This window comes from Manis pentadactyla, chromosome 2, assembly GCF_030020395.1.
Source record: "Manis pentadactyla isolate mManPen7 chromosome 2, mManPen7.hap1, whole genome shotgun sequence".
Lineage (NCBI taxonomy): Eukaryota > Metazoa > Chordata > Mammalia > Pholidota > Manidae > Manis > Manis pentadactyla.
Window position 1 is genome coordinate 159,128,461 of NC_080020.1, and position 23,294 is coordinate 159,151,754.

A 23,294-nucleotide genomic window follows, 5' to 3' on the forward strand; every position below is an offset into this window, starting at 1 on the left:
TTTTCTGCATGATCTAATGATCCTAAGTACATTGTTTTAAGTCACAGGGATGCTAGGGAGGCAGGCAATAGTAATTTGCTTCAGATAATTTCTCTTTGTGATAGTGCTATGTGCATGCTTATAGTTTTCCAAATGCACTTTCTATTGAAAACACATACAACAGCAGTTACAAGAAACCAGACTGCATTAAACATCTTGCTCATTGTAAGCCACTGCTTCTGTGTTTTTCACAAGTTAAAACTGTTGCCCCCAATTAGAATGTGCCCTTTTTTTACAACTAAATTCACTTCATTTCCAATAGGAACCATGAGGAAATCAATACCTATCTTAATGCAATCTAGAATTTTCCAGATTTTACTTCAGAATCCCTGTATTTACACATGCCAAGATGGCTGACACTCATTTTCATTTTGGGGACTAAGAAGAGCCAGGCTTTAGAGGCAGTAGTGCTTTCAGTGATCAGTACGTGCTTTGTGTGCATTCACTCATGCTTGTTCTTCCAAATTCTCACTGAGGGACCTAGACCATGCTCTAATTGCTAGGAACAGAGCATGTTAAGCGATGTAAAAATATTGCCATGTTTTTTCCAAATAAGGTCAATATTTATGTCAATAAGAGAATAATTGAATCTCCCTAGCTAAGTAACCAGCTATCACAGCTAACATAAGAAATAAATTCAAAGACATGAATAATCTCCTTGTGATGTGTCAAAAACTGCCAATTGTCTACCAAAATGCACACTCCCTACTTTTAATATAGAGTTCTTGCTGGTTAGTGGCAGCCCCATCAAGAATTTCCCACCTTTACTGTACCTAGGTGGCATCATGTGACTGGTGCTCTACAGCAAAATGTGATAAAATGTAAAGTGTCTCTACTCTGGGACTAGGTACTTAACAATGCTGTGTTCCTTCTTAACTCTTTCATCTCCCATCTGCTGGCCAGATGAAGTTGACTCTGGTATGGCCCAATAAAAAAATGAATGGAATATAAAAACAAAGCAAAACAGAATGAGCAAAACAGTAGTAGGCTCACAGACACTGAGAAGTGACTAAATCGCAGGGGAGAGGTTGGGGTGGGTGGGTGGGAAGGATGAAGGAGATAAAGGGGAACAAATATTCTCAATCATAAATTGGTTATGGGGATGGAAGTACATCATGGGGAATATAGTCAATTATTCTATAACATCTTTTTGTTGACAGACGGTAACTGCACTAGAGGGGGTGAGGATTTTAATAATGTGGGTAACTATTGAACCACTGTGTTATATATTTGAAACCAGTGTAAGATTGTATATCAACAATACTTCAAAAAATATTTAAGCTATTGCACAGAGAAGCATAGATTGAATGAAAGAAAACATATTATGTACTTACTAAATCACAGTATTTGTTTTCAGTCCCATTCACCAATTTTACAGAAGTTTTGTTGAAATTTGATGAGTAAGTTTCCATCTTCCCTGATGTCAATTTGTTGCTTTTTGAACTAACTGGAAGGTGTTGCATTGTATCTTTTTATTTGTTTATACAATATATTTATATTTTAGTCAAAGGACTAAAAAATGCATTAAAACTTTTTGGAATATATTAAAAAAAAAGGATCCTAAGTCCCTAAATTGTCATAAGAGGAAAGTTGCCCACTTATTTTGGCCCTAAATAGAAATTCACTTATTTTGTATTAAGACTTGGGAATTTAGTTTATTTGCCATATTTTTTAGCTTTCACCACTCATTTCTCACAGCCTAGGAAACTTTTGATACAACTAAGGGGAACTACAATAATCCTATCTGTAACAACAATGTTACAGGTATTCCTTGTTAATTTCTGCTTCAACTGCTGGGCCGTCATTCTTAGTGTATTGTTGAAACAACCAAATAGACACAGTATCAGAAATGCACCAAAGTAAATTGAACAATGCAGATTTTTGCTAAATGTTCTTGGGGAGGTGAGAAATAGGATTGTTTTTTACTTTATATGGGAGGACTTTAAAACTGCCTGTACATGTCATTTCCATTATTCTTCTTCTGCCAATGATTGTATCTCTGTTCACTATTACTGCCCATCCTTTCTAAACTATGAGTTCCTCTGCATTCCTATGAACCAGAGTTTCTCAAATTCAACACTGCTGACATTTTAGACTGGGTAATTCTTTGTTGTGGAGAGCTGTTTTGTCTATCCACTGATACCAGTAGCTCCCCACAGTTGTGGCAACCAAAATGTTCCTAGACACAATGACGTCACCAGAGGTGCAAAGTAACCCCTCTCATTATATGCAGAGTAATTAAGACCTCTTTCCTCTCTCTCCTCCCTAGCTCACCATTCTCTAATTCCCATTCCCAGTCATCAAAAAAAATCTCACTTTTCCCGAACATGTGTGTGATCTGCACACGGAAGAGTCAAAGGCTCACACTACGTAGAAAAGTCAGATCAGTCTTCATATTCACAAAATCACATACAGCTGACCTTTGAACAACTCAAGTTTGAACTGCAGAGATCCATGACACATATATTGGAAAATTTCTTGGAAATTTGCTACTATTAAAAAAAGCATTTTCTTTTCTCTAGCTTGCTTTATTGTAAGAATACAGTATATAATACATATAACATACATAATGTGTTAATCAACAGTTTACGTTATCGTTAAGCTTTCCAGTCAATGGTAGGCTATTAGTAATTAAGTTTTGGGGGAGTTAGTAGTTAAACGTGGATTTTCTACCAAGTGGGGGGCAGTGCTCCTAGCCCTCACATTGTTCAAGGGTCAACTGCATATATATGCTTTTTCATATATGTATAGATGAGCTGTATACATATCTCCATATAATACAATGAAAGCAAACACACCAATGAACAGTGGACATATAAAAAGACATCAAGTTAGAGGAGGTCAATTGGAAAAAAGATTCCTTTAGAAATAAAACTTACTGAAACAAATAAAAATTTAGAAAGTCTGTATAATAGAAAAAGATTTATCTATGACATAGGGTTAGAAGTCATAAAAGACCAAGTGGGTTATTTGGAGGTTAAAGAGAGAAATTTTAAATGCCATGGAGAAACTGAGCAACAATTTGGAAACATAGATAGATATGATCAAGTCAATATTCTTTTCCAGGAGTTTAGAAGAATTTTACTAAGGATAAAAAAAGGGTGCTCTTAAGATGACAAAGTGGGAGGACTAATAAAAGAAATTTAGTATTCATATAACAGATTCCAGAACAGAACAGTGCAGAGAGAAGAGAAACAGTAATCAAAGAAATGATTAAAGAAAATTTTATTAATAATATGAACATTCTAGTCTTATATCTAACTTAAAGAGAGAGATACAGTAACATATAAGCTTATGAAAGTTTAAAATTTTAATGTGAAAATATTATCCAATAATTATACAGGCAGAAAGATAAGTAATCTTCATAATTAAAGGTGAGAAAGTTGGTCATGCACAAATTGTTCAAATTTTAAACTAACAGTATGCAAACAAAGCCAAAAAGTAGAATTGATTACAAGAAACCTTGGGGAGAAGTAAGTAATATTTTAAGTCATATACAAATTATTAATAATGTTCACTATTTAAAAAGTTATAACTCTGGCACAAAATTAGACAACTGAGGAGCGAGTGTATGACTCCCTAGAAAATAGAGGCATGAAAAAAATTAGGACAAGGGAAAAACTAAGAGACTTAGAAAGGAAAATTTTGAGAAGAAAAATAAATAAGAAGAGTTAATAAGAATATAGTAAATAGAAAAACAAAGTAGCATTATGTCAAAATACCCAAAGTTAAAATATGTGAATGGAGGCTTATGTTGTTTATTAAAGGAAAGAGTATCAAATTGGTTTTAAAACTCTAGCTGTATGATGTTAACAAGGATTAGACCTACAACAAAATGGCACTAAGTGCTTGAAAACAAAAGAATGGGAAAATGTAGGCCAGAAAAACACTATGTGAAGGAAAGACAAATTAGAATTCACGGGAAAAGCAAAACTGTGAATAGTATTGATAATGAGCCACATGGTGCAGTAGTTAACAAGCATGCCTCTGGAGCCATTCTTTGTGGGTCTGAGTCCAAGCCAGCTCCTTTGCTCACTAGCTGAGACTAACTGGACTTTGGGTATTCATGGTTTATATCAGTTATCTCCTCTGTAAAACTGGAAGAAAAATAACAATAACACTATTGACCAAGTAGAGTTGCAATGTGTACTTAAACACTGCCTGCTGTGTAGGAAGCTTAATAAATATTCATTATTATTTAGTGTTTATCAAAAGTTTAATTTATCAAGCTGCATAGTAATGGTAAGTCTCTCTGGGACTATCAAAATAGGTTGCAATATATTAAAAAATATTTGATAGCTGTCCAAGTTAGTTGACAAATTTATTATTGTAATGAGTCCTTTTATGCACCACCCTTTGAAACTGAGAGGAAACACAGTTTAAAAAAATTACAATGGGAATTTAATAAAGCAATTAACCATCTTATGCTCAGAGGTAAATATAATTACAGTAACCAAAACCTGGAAGTAAATTTGTATTCAAATAAATCTAGAACACTCAATAAACCAGATCATATATTGGGAATTAAAGAAACTCAACAGTTTTCCCAAAGCAGAAAACATGTAGGCTCTTATTCTGAACATTAGGAGAAAAATGGGAAATTCACAACAAAAGAATAGCACTTCTTCCCCACCCCCCAATTTTATATATATGGATGATAAGAGACATGCTACTAAAATTTTCTTGGGTTAAGGAAGAAATGAAATTAAAATTAGAAAAATCTTTGAAGTGAATGGCAATGAAATCGCTATATATTTAAACCTAGCAGACTCCACAATAGTACGCAGAGAAAATGTCCAGACTTCAATATATGTAATAGAAAACAAGAAAGATTGAAAACACATCAGCTAAGATTTTGATTTAAGAAGCTAGAATAAAAATAAAATACATTTTAAGATAGAAAGAACAGGATAATTTTAAAAATGTGAAATAACAAAAAATTTTCCTTGGTTAATACAAATAAACTTATTTTATACGATTAATAAAATAGGCTAGCCTTGAGGAAATCTTATCAAGAAAAAATGGAAGAAGACCGAAACAAACAAATGAACAACAAAATTGGAAGTGAAGTAAAAGCGTACATATAAATATAGAATTGTTACAAAAATAAAAATAGTTATAACATAATTAAAAAATGCTACAGGCAAATTTATATCACTAAATTTCAATTAAATTAATACTTTTAAACAATATACATTAATAAGGAAATGCAAACACAATTAAAATACTCCAATAATCATAGAATTTGAAAAAAATACAAGAAAAGAACTTACCTCTAAAATGGACGTCAGATCTAGAGAGTTTGTAATCGAGTTTCACCAAAACTTCAATGAAGTTAGTGTTAATACTAGAAACAAAATTAAGAAAAATAAATTTATAAAGTAATTACTCAACTTACTCCACAAGGCTAAAGCAAATGTGAAATGCAATCTGAACAAGTAGTGGACAGAAAGGAAAATCCACAGATCAATCTAAATTATGAACATAGAAGCAAAACTTGAGTCATGATAGTTCCATATAGTACCAGGCAGGCTTTTTCAACAATAAAACAATTGTTTACCTGCATTACTATGCCCGACTTAAAAGATTTTAAACTAAGAGCAATTATTTTAATACATCATCAAAAAATAATTTGTATTATTTTAAATACTTGTTTCTAGTTTAAAAGCAAAATAAATTCAAAAGACTTTTTATGGTAAGGATAAAAGGACCTAAAATTCTTAAATCTTATCTATTTATGACAAACCTAGAACCAATATGTACCATTTTTGTTACCCTAAGGGTAATGATAAAGATGTCCACTTTCATCACATTCATTCAGAATCTCTGATAATAATAATAATTAGAAAATGCAAATTTCTAGATACTAGAAAGAAAAACAACAATAAATTCAAATTAGCTCAAAAACCATGAAGCTTACTTTTTTAAGGCATACACACTGTGGTTTTGGTGACCCTGATGTATCATTGCATAATAATTATGGTCCTGATGCTGTATTAGGGATAGAAAGGGAAGGAGAATGAGGCGAGACAAGATAGAGGTAAATAAGAGAAGCATCTATGTAATGACATTGCTGGGTTAAAGAAGTAGAGAGGAAGAAGGGAAGACGTACAGAGAAACAGTGAAGGAAAGAGACGATGGAGAAACAGAAATCTGGGTTGTGTGAAGAGAAGGAGACTGTCATTATTTTGACATACTTTTTAAATAATTGTAGAAAACTGCAACATTCTCCTCTATGGCAAGTTGAGGCGCAAGCATCTGAGGTGTGTCTCCTCCCTCTGCCCCTATCCTCCCACCCACTGCTTCCCCATGGCTAAGATAAGTGTAAACTAAGCATGTGATGTCTTTAGTTCTTTTTCTTATATTTACATGTATTTTTACAGTGTAATAGATGGGGCTGCATTCTGGCAGCCAGACCACACTTTTAGGTTTTGCACCCGTATGTAGCTATTTATTCCTTGCATCTTCTCCCCTTTGCTGGTTTGGCTTCTGCTAGTATACCTGCTATCTGTGCTTGTTTATTAGTGTATTGGGGGCATCCTAGAACTTGTGACTTGATTGCTCTTTACCTGACTTCCATTATTGGCTGAGGAATTTTGAAAAAGTCAAGGAACATTTCTTAACCTTGGATACCTCATCCATAAAATGAGAATTATAATAAAGCTTGCTTTACAGTTTTGTTTTATCAGTCACTGAGATAATGCTTTGTAAAATGCTAAACAAATATTAGTTATTTTTAGAATGTCAGAATTTCTTGGTATACTTTCCTCTACCAAGCACAGTCATGAGCTATTATCAATAAATTACCAACAACAATGGAAAACAGCTCTGAAGATTCACCTGAATAGCTTCCAAATTGTAAGACACTCAGAACGTAAAAAAAAGAGACAGAAAGAAATCACTGAACGATACCACAGATTCAATCAACTTTAAATATAAATCTGAACCTCATACAAATACAAACCACTTCTGTTTCAGAGCTCTTGTGTGCATTAGTATAAGCCCAGGTTGCTAGAGAGTGAACATGGTACATTACTAAATATTATTAATATGTTATGTGCACAATTTCTGCATCTTTAAACAAAATAGGAAACAAGATCATGTCTTTATTTAAGATGCTGATAAAACTAACTTAAATATACCATACAAGTTAGAAGGAGGTTGACAGAAACTAGATCATAAAGCAAAATGTGAAAGACTTTGGGGAAACAGAAGTTGGTAGCTTCTTTATGAGGGAAGAAAACAGGGACCTAATGTGGAGCAGGGTCAAGAGCCAGATGAGATAGGCTGCAGAGAGCTTTCTGGTGTGCTCCTCTCCATCCTCCACACAAGCTACCTAGCTCCTTGTTTTCCTGTAGCCCGTGTGGCAGGAAAACAACAACAACTGCGCATGGAGGAGTGGCAGCGTAAGTTAATGCAGCCCAGCTAGGGTGGGAGAACAAGGCAGCCTGCTTTGAGTGGGCCTGCCTCCATTATAGCCCAACTGCAGGAGCCATCTAATGTCCACACAAGAAAGGGGCACTTTAAAAATAGGAGTGCAGGCTATTTATAATAGTCGACAAATGGAAGCAACCTAAGTGTCCATCAGTAGATGAATGGATAAAGAAGATGTGGTACATATACACAATGGAATATTATTCAGCCATAAGAAGAAAACAAATCCTACCTTTTGCAACAACATGGATGGAGCTAGAGGGTATTATGCTCAGTGAAATAAGCCAGGCAGAGAAAGACAAGTACCAAATGATTTCACTCATCTGTGGAGTGTAAGAACAAAGAAAAAACTGAAGGAACAAAACAGCAGCAGCAGAATCACAGAACCCAAGAATGGACTAACAGTTACCAAAGGGAAAGGGACTGGGGAGGATGGGTGGCAAGGGAGGGAGAAGAAGGGAGAGAAGAAAGGGGCCCTTACAATTAGCACGTATAATGTGGAGGGGGAAGCATGGGGAGGGCTGTGCAACACACAGAAGACAAGTAGTGATTTTACAGCATCTCACTACGCTGATGGACAGTGACTAATGGGGTATGTCGGGGGGACTTGGTGAAGAGGGGAGTCTAGTAAACATAATGTTCCTCATGTAATTGTAGATTAATGATACCAAAATAAAAAATAAAATATAAAAAAAAACAGGCCAGTATAAAAAAGAAAAACTACTTGAAGTAATAAGGAAAACATTTGTGCATGCTAAAAAATGTTGTCTAAAAAAAAATAGGAATACAGGTACTGTGTTCTCCAGTGGGCACAGTCACCTGATGAAAAAGGACTTGAGACCAGATGGGAACGCTAGAAGGTCTTGGCTCTGAAGTCTTAACCCAAAGGCTTTTTTTAGGTGGCTTTTCTTAGGACCATGGGTTTCACCTTTTCACCTTTTCTCTGGGTTTACAATAAAGCAAAAATAGCTGACATCCCAAGAGAGTAAGAAATCACAGGGGAAAGGACCAAGACACTTGGGAACTCAAAATATATAAAAGAAAAAAAAAAGAAGTAAGAATAAGAGAATGCCTAATTCTCAGTCTTACGAGAATTCATACTCATCAGAAAAATAATGAACCATGCAAATTTTGAATGTACACCAAGCACAGCATATATATTTTTACAGATAAAGCATACATTGATAAGAGACACATAAACCATGAAGAGGAACTAATTGGAGATACTGGTGTGAATAATGTAAATATGAAATAAGGACCTAAAAATTGAACAAAGAAAAAAATTAGTAACTGGAATATCAGATCAAGTGATATTTCACAGAAGGCACACAAAAGAATTAAATGGTTGGCAAAAAAAGGGATATCTAGATATAGGGACTATAAAAACAGAAGTGTCATCACCCACATATATACCAGAAAGAGATAAGAAAATAAACTGGAAGGAAGAGACATTTGAAACAATAAAAAAATCTCTCAGTTTGTAAGAAAATGAAAAATGCATGTATTGTGTTGAACAGAAAAGTAAAAATCATGTACTTGTAGGCTTACTGTAATATTTGAGATCATCTAATACAGAGAACATTCTAAAAGCTTCCAGAGAGAAAAATGCAGGTAGCCCACAATAGCATAAGTACCAGATTATAATTAGATTTCTCAACAGCTATACTGCAATGCCAGAAGGTAATGGACTAATGTTTATGTGTTGATGGAAGAGAAATGTAGGCATATATTTTATCCAGTAAAGCTATAATTTAAATTTGATGGCAAAATATTATTTTCAGGCATATGAGACTTCATACAATTTACTACACAAAATTTTCTTTCAAAGCACTCTTGGAGGAGGTACTCAAACAGAAATAGAAATGCATTTAAAAAGAAGCACAATTTAGGAGGCAACACTGAATAAGTAAGTTGACAAAGCCTTACTGTGGTATAAACAAACAATGTCCTCAAATCAAGAGAAGAGCAGGAAATGGAGCTGGTGAGGTTGGGGGTTTACCAAACAGAAAACAGGGAAGAAAGAAATGAATATTGATGCCTTAAGAAAGAGATAAGAAGAAATACACATAAACATACATACATAAAACGATACATGTGTGTGAGTCACCAAGAGTAAATATCCAATGAACAAACTTTCAAATCAGAGGAAGAAAATTTAAGTCATTTAATGCAGTTAGGAAAGAAGAAAAAGCATGTAGTAATGAGAGTATGAAATCAATATGATATATAGAAACCTGATTCACAAAGGCAGAAGGAAGTCCTAATATAACAGTAGTTATAATAAATGTAAAAGGATTAGACTACAAAATAAGAAAATTAAGTCCCTCTGATTATATAAACCATATACATGTCAGCGATGATAACAACTTTAAAATTAGACAAAAAATAAAATTTTTGGTGATAAATGTCAAAAGAGAAAATGAGGGGAGTGCTATATTAGCTAGAAGGATAATAGAAAAGAGATTATCAAAAGATATGAATGTATGCAAACCTAACTGTAAAATCATAAATAAAATAATATCTGTTAGAATTCAGAGATTTTAGTATCATCTTTTAATACTTTGAAGCTAATATATCAAAAAGATAAAAAGCAAACTATCTAAAATATGTAAAAATAAGGTGGAACATTTTCAAAAATTTAATGTGTTTAAGGTCTTTATATGCATATATTTTTGTACCATAAAACAGTAATAAAAAACATAAAAGCAAATATAACTAAAAAATTCTACATACACATTGAAAAAATTAAGTTAAGTAACTCTCTACTGAAGAAGAAATATTTAATTAAATAATGAATAAAAAGAAGAAATTCAAATAAAAAATGTGCCATACAGCATAGGCTTTGAGAAAAATATGTGTGCAAGTTAAGAAACAGTAAGAGAAACAGCAAAGTAAATTCAAAGAAACAGGAAGGATAGAAATATTAAGGAACAATTAATTAATAAGGGTAAGAGTACAAAATCAAGATTTACTCTGAATCGGCTATCTAAAGCCAAGAAAAAAATAGATTTACCCAATAAGGAGTACGTTTATTCGTTGATCAACTCTAGAAGTACATAATAATACACAAAGCACATAATGCATAGTTAGGTGGGTTTTATCTCTGGAATGGTTAGATGAAAATATCAGAAAATTTGTAAACATAAATTACCCTATTAATGGACTAAAGAAGAATGGCATGGTCATTTCAGTTGATGCAGAAAGACTTTTGATAAGGTTTAATTCTAATCTCTGATACAAAACCCCAGAAACTAAGGAGTAAAATAGTAAAACTGAAAATAGTAAAACTCTTGATGTATTACCTTAGGATGAGGAACAGGGAATCTCCTGCTATCAGATTGCATAGTGGGGAGTTGAAGATAACTTCAGTATCTATTACTATGGGAAAATGATCATAGAAATTTTATCTTTGAAAAGGGTGAAATATTATAAAGCAGTCAAAAGTAAAAAAGGTAAAACCTATACAGCCCCATGATTAGATTTTAAAAACAGTAATGAGTTTAAAGTAAGCAATTAATAAAGATCTACAGTACAAAGTTATTAATATGAATTTAAATAACCACATATCAGAATATACTTTATAGGAATGCACGCATAATGAAGAATGTATTTTAAATACTCTAGCTCTGGTGTACATAAAGCAGACTCTAGTCAAGAAAAGGGAATCCATGCCAGGTAGTTTAATATAGGAAATACATTTCAAAGAAGTAGTAACATAATTGTTAGAGGGAGGGACTGGACAAAGTGTAGTAAGTTCAGAAGCTACCCACCACTCCTAGGATGGTGTTCTGGGACCACAGAGCCAGGTCACAGAGGGAAGCTACAACCTCAGAAGAGGCACTCAAAGGCCCTCTCATAGAGCCATGATCTGGGAGCTGGAATGTGAAGCAAGAGCTCCCTGGATGGTGCTGGGACCAAGACTGGCTACATAATTTGCAGGGCTCAGTGCAAAATGAAAACCTGTGGCCCCTTGTTCAAAATGTGAGCATTTCATGAAGGTGACAACAGAGCATTAAACCGAGTGTGGGCCCTTCTGTGGGTGAGGCAACTGCATGGGTCTCACACCTGTGAAGCTGGCACAGCTGGACCCTTGGAGAAGATGGAGGTGCCTGGTGGGAACTAGATTCATGGAAAGGGGGCTGCCTAGAGGATCTGGAGTCACAGTCAACCCAGGTGAAAGTGGAGCATGACAGAAGGGGAATCATCTGGCTTTCCCCTCCCCTCCTTTCTGTGTTTGCTCAATTGTGCCTCCCATTGAGCCAGCCTAACTAGATGTTAAAAGGGTAAGGGAGACTGGACGGGCATTTCATGGAGGGTCAGTTTTTTGTGTTAAAAAGCAGACCAGCTGTATCTGAGCATCAAGGCAATGACTAGCCCAGGGCCTTTCCAGGAGAGGGAGACAAAGGAGATAGATATGGAGACTGAAATAATAATACTTAAGTGAGGGATAAGGTTTTGTATGCCAGGCTACCAGTGCACCATGAACTAAGCAACTTTGTGTATCTGAATAAACTAAAACAAAACAACGACATTATTGAAAATAATAAAAATAAGATTAATGAAATGAAAACATGACACAAGTTTTCAAATAGCCAATCTACCATAATGCTTATTGCTTTCAATTTGATCTGTGGGAGATCAGAGAAACAAATGCTCTGCATTTTGATAAATCCATAGTATGTCCGTGATACCATGGCATTTCTATTAGCCAAAGACTAGACCCAGCTGAAGGTAAAACAGAGAGTGAAATGAGACAATCAGCTTGACATTTTGAAATTACTGATCATTATTCTAAGTGAAGAAATGGTCCGGACTCATAGTTTTCAATGAACTAAAGAGAAAAAGGGGCAAATAAAAGATTAACACACATCCAGTGCTCAGGAGGTGTCAGCCTCCACTTGGCATGCGTTGCCTCATTGATCATCTCAACGACCTAGAGGAAGTATGGAGTAGGAGCCTGATTTTGCAGATGAGAAACCAATGGCGTGCATGGCTGAAAGCTGGCCTGCATCACACCATTACGTAGACCCAGGATCTGAACTCACTTGTCCTCTAGAGAAGATGAATCAGGAAGGTAAGAAATGGACCCAATGATAGCTGGGCTTCTGACTCAGTTCCCAGGTACAGGAGCTTCGTCACATCGCAGAGGGTCTAAGAAATATTCTTTCCTCCTGGCTTAGAGTGGAGTCAGGATGGATGGGCAGGTTCTTGCCTCCATCACTCTCCATCCTGGCTCCTGGCACTTTCCAAAGGCAGGCAGTCCTCAGCCACAGGAAAGCATTGCTCCAAACATGACCTACCACAGTCTACAGGAGAGAATGAAACGGGCTTGAGATAAATCCCAGAGAAAAAACAAAGGACACAGGTTGCTTACTTCATGTCTATGTATAAACCCTTTATTTCTTTCACTGAAAATATTACACTCCACCGATAGTCTGGGACTCCATTTTTTCTTTATGCCTATGAGATGGATTATTCCTTTAAAATGTCTCTAAAGTAGGCACCAATTTCTCCCCTTGGCTGAGTGAAATTAGATATGTCATCAAAGCTATTAACTTATTAAAAGTTCCATTAGTGTGTATCTATCCAAATGTGAAGACAATGGCTAGTAAGGGTAAAGGCAATTAAAAAAAAAAAGGAAAGAAAATATCCAACCTTCTGGCCTTTGTCAGTGAGTACCTGGTTGTCTACATTCATTACACGTAGAATTTGTTAAAAATTCAAATTCATTTCGATATAAATGTGTTCTCTTGATTAACTTGCTCAGTGATTATAGGCTGAGCTTTCCAGTAAATCTGAAACTTACTTGCTTCTGCTTTGGATTATTTTGAACAGGAAGGAAACAGCCCTGTAAACAAAGAATCATTCTGGAAGGAAACACAAGAATTAATGGCATCAGTTCTGTATCAATACCTCAGGAAAAGCATGCTTTGTCCTCTTGTCATTTCAGGATCTGCTCCTCTTGCTTTGCAAAAGGGCAGTAAATTCAGCCTTTGAATTTTTTGAAGGAAATAAAGTTTGAATGTCAGGATCAAGACCAGTGAATTGGAGGAGGTACAAAGTGAAGAGCCTTTAATCCTCTAAAACAAATCCCTATAAAATCAGAAAGTAACGTAGAATTCTGAAAGGATTGTGTTGTTTGGGGAGGTTTTAAGTTGTCAAGATGATATAAAGTAGAAAAAGTGCAGTGATGCTCTCCAATCCCCTGGCTTGTCAACAGCATGCATCACAACTGAAGGGGCGGAGGTGCCATTTACAGAGAGGCAGTGTGAGCGAGTCTCTGGAGGGCCCTAGGAGAGATGGGAGGCTGCTCAGCTGCAGCGGCCTGGCTGAGGAGTCAAGGCAGAGCAGGGATCAGGAGGAAACGAGGAGGGGCTAAAGAAGGGTTTGGTTCGTCAGGAACGGTCGTAATCCCACTTCTTATCGCAGAAAGTGTTTTTTCCTCCCAGGTCCTTACAAACATCCCTGCTCATTTGCTGTCAGTTCATTAACATTAGGTTTACTACTTTATTATTTGTATGTATAATATGTCACACACAAAAAAGGGAAAGCTGAAAACCCAAGAAAGAAGCAAACTTAGGTTTCCCAGAGAGGCATGTTCCAGGGAATTCTCCGCTTCTCCTCTGGGACTGCCCTGCCTTTCCTCCGCACCATCTGCAGAGCAGTACTACAGACAGTAAACCTGAGCAGGTTCACACACTTCCGTCACCTTTTGCTCAGACACTACATCTTTACAGCTGTTTTACTTCCCTGTATAATTGTATATTTAATAATTGTAAAAGTTATCCATGCTAATGGTTGAGAATCTGTCAAATCTCATAAAGTTACAAAGTCTTTTCCAAACTCAAATTGTCTAGAAATGCTCCACTTAACATCAGGTAATGCATCTAAGGTTGCACACACACACACACACACACACACACACACACAGATATATCTATAGATCTATAAACTGAGTATCTTGCTCTATGTTAAATGTGGCACTCTATATTCTTTACTTCATGCTATACTGCACATATTTTCTCATACCATTAGTATTTCTTGAGTGCATCGTGTATGCCTGCTACTTACTGTGTCATCATGTACATGTACCCCAACCTCCTTAGCTGATGCCCCAATACTGGATACGTTCATTTTTTCCCTGAGGTCATTTATATCTACTCTGTCATTCAGAATTGCAAGGATCTTTTCTCTAGTATGTACTTTTCTTTCTAATAAGGGTAAATTGCTTTCCAATTTTACATTCACAAAAGTAACTGAAGAGTCCAACTCCAGACAAGCATCCCATGTGTGGTTTTTCAGGCCTGACCATTGGCAGTTATCAGGTTTTGCCTGGCAGATCCCTTAGGGAAGCCTGCCATCCCCATACCAGACTGGGTGCATGGACAGTTTTATTAAAGTTCTCTGGAGGGAATGGCACTACAGGACAATACTCCTCTTCTGCAGTCCACTCTGATACCTTCTTCACTCCTGTTCCTTCTTTGGCCCACCAGTCACCATGTCCTGGACTCATAAAAAAAGACAGGAGCCTTTTGTTTAGCGCATCTGTATGGCAGGGCTGCTCCTGCACCTACACTGCCTGTCATCTGACCCTCCACCAGGGTGGGTCCATGAGGAAAGTGAAACACGAGAAAGCTGGTGCTTATTTTCCTCTCTTAATCACACTGTCACAGGAAGTGGAGAAAGGCTTAACTGTTCCTGGCAGGCTGGCTATTGTCCGATACCCTCTCACCCATCAGATCAGCACTAGTAAGAGATCCTCTTCCCCATCATCAGACATACAGTTGAGTGTTTTCTCTCATTTTTTTCAGTTTCCCAAAGGAAGGAGTGGGGTCGGGGGGCAAAAAACAATAAAAATGAAATCAAAATTTAAAAAAATGAAAATGCATGAAATAAAAATTTAAAAAGCTGGAGTAATGAGATTAGTATTTGTGGGGCAATTTCTCTTTTTGAAGAACTATTCTAGGCATTTTTAATCTATCACATTGACTCAGTATTTAGTTTCTCATGAAGCCTTCACAGGCTCTGGTAAGGCGGGTATTATTTACCCATTTTATTGAAAGGAAAAGTCAGATGCCAAATCCAAACAACAGTCTCTTGAAAACATTCAGCTTCCTCTCTGTGGCAACAGATCTGAGTAAAATTCCTCCTTGGCAAGCAGTGAAATATTTTAGAATAGAGAGAGTTTATGTTTCTCATTATCTTTAAAGACAGTATGTGTAAACAGATATGGAAGATCAACGTACATCTACTTTGGGTCCATGGCACCAAGGAAAACCTCATTTTCTTTGAGGCTTCCTCAGAACTGTGTTTTTGGCCTTACGAAGATGAGATTTCCAGAGGAAGCAGAAGTGAAAAATTGACTTTCATTCTTACATTCATTTGTTCCCCCTTCTGGTTGGAGGTGACTGCCAGGAGAACTTTATTCCTCACAGGAAATAAAGCATATTTAATTTCTGTCAAGTTGAACTCAAAAAACTCGGACAGATGGAAAGAACACTGCAGAACACTGTGAGACATACACCTGCTCCCTGGTTTCACATGCCTTTATCATTTTTAATTATTCACCCTGGGGACAATAAAATATCAATAATAAGATGTAACTTTATTATGCAATGAAAAAAACAGTGCAAAAATAAGATATGATCCCCTCCCTCCCTTTAGAAGATGCTCATAAGACACAAAACAAAAATTTGATACATGGTTTTGGAAAGGCCACTGAGATAAAATATAAAATGGATGCATTCATTATGAGCAGGCATGTTTTCTAGTCTGCAGCATTAAACAAATGTTCATCAGCATGCTGCATCTTTATTTCTGTTCTTCTATGTCAGAGATTTATATTTGAATGGAGTCTCAGAAAAATGGCATAGAAAATGATTTTTGTAACTATTTCTGAAGGGAAACCACTGGAGGTGCATAAATTAGGACTGTGCCCCACACTGCAATAGTTAATTAAATAAGTTTCTTTGCCTGACAGTGGTGTCTTGAACGTGTCTTTTTAAAGTATGACTTAGACATTTAAGGATCTTTCTAAACTAATTAATTTATCTATTCTTCAAATATGTTTGAGAGCCAATGTTTGCTGTGTACTGAGCCAGCTTCTAGGATTCATCTGACAATGAGTAAGAAAAAGCAAAGAAAGAAAGAAAGAAACCCAGGCCTTCAGAAACTGGCCAATGATATAAAATCAGGCATTAGAGAAAATAGCTGGAATATAAGAAATGGAAGCCACAGTGCTATGGAAACACAGGAGAAAGAGACTGAAACTCCATGAGCCAAACAGGTTTTTCTACCTTTCAGATTAGGCTGCTGTGGGTTAAAATATGGCAAGATCAGGAGTGTTTGGGTAAGAAAAGTAAAATGGTATGAAATGAAAGAAACTGTCTTCAATATATTTTCTCAACATATAAACACTTAGCAGGCATTCATCAGAAAGTCTGTACTTGATGGCCAGAGATAAAAAGTTAGTTTATATTTGCAGCTAGTAATATCAAACTGCTATAATTACAATATCTAGGCTATTTATGCTGTGTTCGTGCTTACAAAGACATCAGTTAGTAAAAGTGTATTTGAATTCTTATGAATGCATTTGTATTTCACACATTTTATATTTCACAGGAAGGACGGCTGCTGAGTCAGAATGATATATGTTGATATTTGTAATTGATAAATACTGAATATGACCCTGATTACAAAATGGTTTCTAGGCAAACCTGAGTTATAAACAATCTAGTTATTTTTTTTAAATACCAGGCATTTAAAAGGACATATAAAGGGAAAATTAAATAATAGAAATGGCACTCATTACTTCTTCTTGTAATGCCCACACATAACCCCAAAGTACATGAGTCTCATAAACTGGGTTGTTTTTTTCTCTCAGTCACAAATAATAGTAACACCTCTATGGGCCTTGGCTATGGTGGGCTTCTATTGCCTGATACTTGGCTAATTTTATGGGGAAAATGCCAAGGATTCCTTGGTGGCTCTTATTGGGTCTTTGGCAGAGGGAGATGTGCTCTGCAGCACCCCCAGCCCTTGACAGATAGTACTTCTCTCACAAGTCCCAACACTGCTGTTGTTCTGAGTAGGGCTAGCTCTCCATGTGGCTTTGACTCGGCCATCACATTAAACGTGGAGTACCTTTCTTTAATAACTCATTTCCTCCTAATATCCAGCTGGAGCAGGGAGGGGCTGGCTCAATGACTTAAATTTAGGGAGGCAAGTTTTGACCATATAAGAAATGCAAAGATTTTAATATTTAGATTAAGCTAACCAGCACATAATTACCTTAGGCAAGATCATATTTTATACCAGTTTAACATCTGAACTGTAAACGTGTTGTTATGTTATTTTATTGTGTTAAAAAGGCAGAAATGTCACACTTATTTAGCCTAAATATGGGCTTTGAGGATTTCAACCTAAACAAAGGTAGATAATCACAATGGGTGCTTAATATATATTTTTCATAGAGTTCTCTGGTATCGATTAATATTTACCTACAAACTATTTCTAAAATGAGTATGAAGTATTTTTCATTTTGTGAATGCACAATGAATATTAAGCATTTAATACAACAAATGATGGCTACCCTTGTATCACTAGATGAAAATTTTTGCAAAGGCAAGTTTCAGAAAAGGGCATTCAGAGGAATAATAGCAAAAATGTAGGAACCCATAAATTTTGAGAGCCTCAAAAATACTAAAATTTCCCAAGAATGACCAGTTAAGAAAATATGTAACAGAGTAATACCATTACTTACAGATTTCTATATAGCCAAAACTATTTGATGATTTAAATATGTAAAATTCATTGTGATTTACTTGATTTGTTATTGATATTACTATGCTGGACATGTTTAATATAAAAAATACTTTAAAAAGATAAAAATAGCATGCTTAGTTATAGATGAAAACCTAAAAATGTCCTTGGATGTGCATGTGTGTGTGTGTGTGTTTAATCTTTTCTTTTTCTTTGGGTTTTTTTCTACCTTGCTTGTTCCCTAGGCTTCTGCCTCTCTAACTAGAACTGAAAATCCTACATTATTTCATAAATTATTCTGGAATTCTTATTTGGCCCTTTAAAAAAAAGATTTTAATTGTGATTACAGTGATTCTAACTCCTACCACTTATTTGCTTGGTGTGGTTGTTACAAAGATGAACAACATCACACTTGGTAAAATCACAATTATTAAAATCTTTGTGCTCCTAGAAGATAAAAGCAATAGAAATATACATTATTAGTCTTTCTTATTATTGATGTTGAAATTGAGAGGCATAATAATTATCAAAAGAGGTGTCATTTTTTCACCATGTAAGAACTTGTTCGTTATGCTTCAGAAGATTGGAGACTGACGAGAATTAGGCTTGGGGCGGATTAATGATTGTGCATTGAGCATTGACTCCCCTATACAGAATTTTATTGTTGTTAACAACCATTTGATCAATAAATATGAGAGATGCCCTCACAAAAAAAAAAAAAAAAAAAGCCCAGACTTTTGATTCTGTTTCTACACAGATTCAGTTATAAACTAATATGAAAGAGATTTATTACTTGATATAAAATAGTTCTATTTTAATCAGTATTCTTTGTTATACGAATATTGCTATTGCACCCCTGATATACATGTACAAATCACATAACATATATTTTATCTTTTCAAAAATGTTGTGACTTTCACTTTCTTATTTTATTAGCATACTTTCTAAAATATTTTCAGTTGGGTTTTACATCTTATATGTAATGTTATAGTTTTGTTCTTTTTAGGAGGCCCAGTCAACATTTTTGTTAGTCCTCAAATTAAAAGATGACTGCATACTCACTATCAAGATATTGATATATATCATTCATAACAGTGTCAATGAAAATACTGAATGAAATACTCATTATGTAAAACATTCATTGTTTTATTCAAATTAATTAAAAAGTCACTGGAAAATAATATATATATAGTATGACGTTTCATATTTATTAAATATAATAGCTACTTTTAACTGTACTAAATTTTCAAATATTTTTAAGGCTTTGATTAAAATGAATATTTATTGGAAAAGAACTGTGCAATAAAAAGTTATTATAAATTTGTTCTTAATATTGGCTAATTAAAGCACATTTGAATAAAAAAAAAAAAAAACTGAGGGAGATTTGAGCAAGGTAGTTTTTATAAACCTGAAGTGAGTTGTGGGCCAATTACATGTGAATCTATCCTTGAGCTACAAGAATATTTTAATGGTGTCTGAAACACTCCATATTGGCCTGAGCAAAGTTGTTGATAAAAAGACAAATACCAGTTTTCTGGCCAACAAACCAGGAAAAACAAACCTTTATTGCTTATGGTAGGTAGTTGACATACAGTGTCTTCAATTTTTTCAACCATATAAACTAGAAATTCAGTGCCTTATTACCTAATCCACAACTAGAAGATATAACCATCTGCAGGAAATCTCCCTAAGTTATAAAAACACTTAATTTTACTATGACACTTTTCTGATTCAATAGTGCTTTGCAGTCAATATCCAGGATATACTGAGGTCTTCTGTTGCTGATTGAGCATTAACATCTCACCCCAAATCACTGCTCTCCTCTCCTGCTCCTGTGAGCCACTCTCAAGTGGTTAACAAACCGAAATTGAGGGAAATAAAACAGGAACATCATTCCTCTTTGAAAATGGCTTTGAAAAAATCTAGTAGGACATTAGTTACTTACATATGAAAACATAAGATAAGGTAGTATTTACGTATTTTCCTTTATGTCTATGCCATTTTATATTGGTATGTATATGCCCTATGAGTCTTAACAGAATGTTAAATTTCAAGGAAGCCCCAAGACTGTCAGGGCCAGACTGCACTATTATTCCCATTTTTCAGATGAGGAAACAATAGCTTAGAACAAGGAGAGAGCATGTGAGGGGCTAGACAGCAAACAGAGGCAGGAAGCATGTCTGGCTCCACAGTCTGTATCTTTTTTGTACTGCTGTGAGCTTCAGCTGAGCTGGAGATGGGCTAGAAACAATCTTTCTTCCTAAGGCCTCTTCTCTTATATGATGTTTTTCTAATTTTTAAAGTTTTTTTAACCAGAGAAGAGATTTATTTTATAACAAAATTGTCAAAAGGAGCAGAAAAACCCCAAAGTGGAAATGAATTAAAAGAGACCTAAAGGAAAATTCAGAATGAAAAGGAATGCTATAGAATGTTTAAAAATAGAGGCAATTTCTTGTCTTGGGGACATTAAAGGTCTTGTCTATGAATGTCATGTACAATAACTGAACCACCCTCAGATCATTCACTTGGGGAGAATGAGCAAGTAGTGTGCAAACTTCATGCTTACGCTTTCCAAAACTGTGAGACTAAGACTTTACCTCTAACAATCAAAATTGAGAAGTTTAAAAATTAAGTGAAATAGCTGGATGCTGCTTTTAGTGGAACTGACATCTTTAATTTAAATCACTGCTGGTGAAAGAATATCCCGAAAAAACCAGCACTGTGTTTTATTGACTAGAACTAGATCTCAAATACAGGTTTGATGGGTTACAACTTATCTATGAAAATAAATGCAAATACTATTAAGTAATCTGGACTGTATCTTAAGGTTAAAGTTGGTGTTAGAGCAACATTTATCATTTCAACAGGGAGTAACTATCCCAAAAGTAGATTTCATTTCATTTCAATGTGTTTCCGTGTCATCATACCTTTCTCGACATTATTGACTTTCATGTTGCAGTGATACACTCTTCTGAACAGCCACTAGACTTTTAGCTTTTTGAAGGTGGGGAATGGGTCTTGTTCACTTTTATACTAGCGTGTGGCATGTTGTGTGCCACACTGTGAAGTGTTAATCGGTATTAGAATGACTGAGTGGAAATTTGTTTCAGAAAATTACCGTGGCAGCTTGGCACCTGGACTGAAGTGGGGAGACACTGACAGAAGAACACTTGGGATTACTATTATTGAGGAGTGGAGAGAGAAAGCTGGCGGTGGTAGTGAGGCTGGAAAGAAGGCAATATATTTGAATATTTCAGTCAGCAGAATCAAAATGCTTTCTATCTAGTTAAAGAAGTAAAGAGTGGTAAGGGAGAAATTGAGGTTTATGCCTGTGTCTCTTTCCAGGTGACTCTGTGAGGGAGGGATGCAATTAATCAGTGTCAAGATGCAAAGGAAGAAGCAAGTTGGGAGAACAGAGATAATGACTTTTATCACTTGGTGGCTTTATGTCTTATTTCCAGAACTATGCTTACATTCATGGCCTGGGTAACATTTCTGCCTCACCACACACGGCCACATATCACCAGCTCGATGTAAATTGTTTTTGCATTAACTTCTTATCCTTAACCTCTCTTCAAAGTCATTCTTTCATAATTAACTAAGTTGTACGTTACTCTTAGTGTGAGTTATTTTCCTTGCCCACTATATTTTCCTGGAACAAGTTCTTCTGAGCTATTTATATAAAATGTGTTTAGCTTTGTTGCCATGACTGAAAATAACTTTTGTTCCCAACCTTCTTAGCAGTTTCCCAGAAAAAATGCACAGCCAAACTCCAGTCAGTTACCTTGGGTGGGTCTTGACTTAGGGACACAGGTGTTGGACACGGTCATCACTGCTCCCTTCTGAGTGTCCTACTCTGGGGCTGTGGTGCGCAGGAGACAGGAAGGCAGGCCTTTTGCTTAAATCCTACCTTGTTGTATTCACTTTAGCTCCACGCTTCAGTTTCTTCTTTAATGATATCTTCCTCATCATGTTGGTGCTAGGAAGAAATGAAATAATGTAAGAGGAACTTTCTGCTATAGATTTCCAATTATGTGCTTACATGCTGGTTCAATTTGCTGCATATGCTTGCCTTCAAAAATTGTTTCCTTATATAAATAAGATGGAAAATTCATGACTAACTGTAAACAGCAGAGAGTCACTAAAATGAAGACATGGAGATTTATTATTTTTTAATGTCAAGGTAACAGTGAGTTTGTAGAATCTATTTCCTAAAAGATGAAAATTCAGAAAACAATTTCAACAGGCTGAAATAGTGATGTGGAAATAATAAGACATTTATTAGGATAAAAAGTGGAAGTTGCCAGGTGTTATAAGAGGCCTTGGGGTTTTTAGATCAGCTGATTGAACAATAGTATTGCTGCCTAGAAAGGAAATTCAGTCCTAATCTGCATCATTCATGGTGGAAAGCAAAGAAGATGACTGACCATCATTGTACTTGTCACACATCAGAGCATTCATGCACAGGAAAAGGAAGAATTAGCACAAAGACTGGTTGGTTTGGTAATGAATATCTTTAAGTCAAAGAATCGTGGAAGCTTAAGACAAACATTAATTTTAACTTCTGTGAAATGAAATGGAGGAACAAGATATGCTCTACTCTTCTGTTCCAGTTTTCAATTACAGCACAACAAGCCACCCCAAAGCTTAGCTGTCTAAGGCAACGAACATTTTATTATGCTCCTTGATTCTGTAGGTCGGGATTTGGAGAAAGCACAATAGGAATGGCCCTTCTCTTCTCCATAATGTTAGCTGAGATAGTGTCTTATTTCAGGTTCAACAGGAAAAAAAAAAAGCCATAAACTGGGTGGCTTCTCAACAACAGAAATTTATTTCTCACAGTTCTGGAGGCTGGAAGGCAGACATCAGGGTGCCGGCAGGGTCAAGTTCTGGGGAGAGCCCTCTTTTAGGTGGCGGATGGCTGATGTCTCGTTGTAGCTTCACACTGTGGAAAGCAGGACTAGCTCTCTAGCCTCTTCTTATAAGGGCTCACCAGTCTCATTTGTGAGGGTTCCACCCTATGACTTAATAACCTCCCAAAGATTCCCCAGTTCCACATA

At 35.7% G+C, this 23,294-nt stretch overlaps 1 long non-coding RNA gene across 2 annotated transcripts; it reads right to left on the bottom strand.

Moving 5' to 3' along the window:
• Positions 1-7,617: 7,617 nt before the first annotated feature.
• On the bottom strand, positions 7,618-22,127 carry LOC118922081 (uncharacterized). 2 transcript variants are annotated; one of them, XR_008995771.1, is made up of 4 exons: positions 22,019-22,127; positions 12,519-12,779; positions 10,776-10,851; positions 7,618-7,796 (listed from the first exon to the last, which is right to left on the bottom strand). It is a non-coding gene; the product is annotated as an uncharacterized LOC118922081 (long non-coding RNA). The 2 variants fall into 2 exon arrangements; XR_005028629.2 differs by lacking the exon at positions 7,618-7,796 and having other exon boundaries at positions 10,310-10,851.
• Positions 22,128-23,294: the final 1,167 nt, after the last annotated feature.